We start from the raw sequence: 1,078 nt of genomic DNA on the forward strand, positions 1-1,078 counted from the left end.
CGCCACAACGCCAGGCTATTTTTTGGTTGCAGCCGTCATTGTTGTTTGGCGGGTCCGGGCTGGGGATTCGAACCCGCCACCTTAGGTGTAGGTGGCTGGCGCCTTAGCCGGTTGAGCTATAGGCGCAAGCCCTTGGATGTGTTTTTAAGTTTAACCTTTTAAATTTCTTACACTGCTACATTTTATAAATAATTGATTTGTTAGCTGAATTGTAATTGACTTGGACTCAGATTTACACTATCAGCTTCCTAGGTCTGTGCTGGGAGAATGGAGACCAAAGACCCCATTCTTGGCAAAGGAAAGCACCTCCAGAAAAAGAAGAAAACTAAAAAGTAACCTGAGTGAGTCAGAACAGAGAAAAGTCAGCTAGTTTATGTTTAAACTAGCCATTGCTAGCAAGCTTCTTACCTTTTCTGAAATTCTAGCCTATTGGGAATACAGCTTACAAACCCCCTGCTGGCTCTGTGAGCACTCTGAAGAGAATAATGGTATGATAAGTCCTAAGAAAAGATACGTCTTCTGGGACGTTTCCTACCCATTAAACAGACAAAGCAGATACCATTGTGGAAATTTGCATTTGCCTGGAGCAGAGACCAATGGAGTAGCTTGAGCTTTGAGATATGGGCAGAAGAGCTTATATCCCTTATTGCAGAGGAAAATCCTCTGTGGTGGTGATGGGAGGGAAATGCCTTCCTCCCACCGATCCCTCAGAGGAGATTAACTCTGGTGACGTTTTATTCCACCGAGAACTAGTGGAGCTTAACACCTGCCAAAAAATCTGTGTGTGTGACCTCAAGCAGGAGGCTCTCCTAATCCAAGACTCAGATTTCAGATTACTGAAGACTACCCTTATGGTTAATTATAATAACAATAGAAGCTGATATGATCAAACCAAGAAACTACTGACGTCTTTGTTCTCTCCATCATCTTATCCTCTGGTAAATAGACTTCAATAAAATTAGAGTGGAGCGGCTCGGGGCCTGTAGCTCAACCGGCTAAGGCGCCAGTCATGTACTCCTAAGGTGGCGGGTTCGCATCCCCAGCCCGGACCCGCCAAACAACAATGACGGCTGCAACC

The sequence above is a fragment of the Otolemur garnettii genome, unplaced genomic scaffold, assembly GCF_000181295.1.
Source record: "Otolemur garnettii isolate 467f Iridium unplaced genomic scaffold, OtoGar3 scaffold00082, whole genome shotgun sequence".
Classification (NCBI taxonomy): Eukaryota; Metazoa; Chordata; class Mammalia; order Primates; family Galagidae; genus Otolemur; species Otolemur garnettii.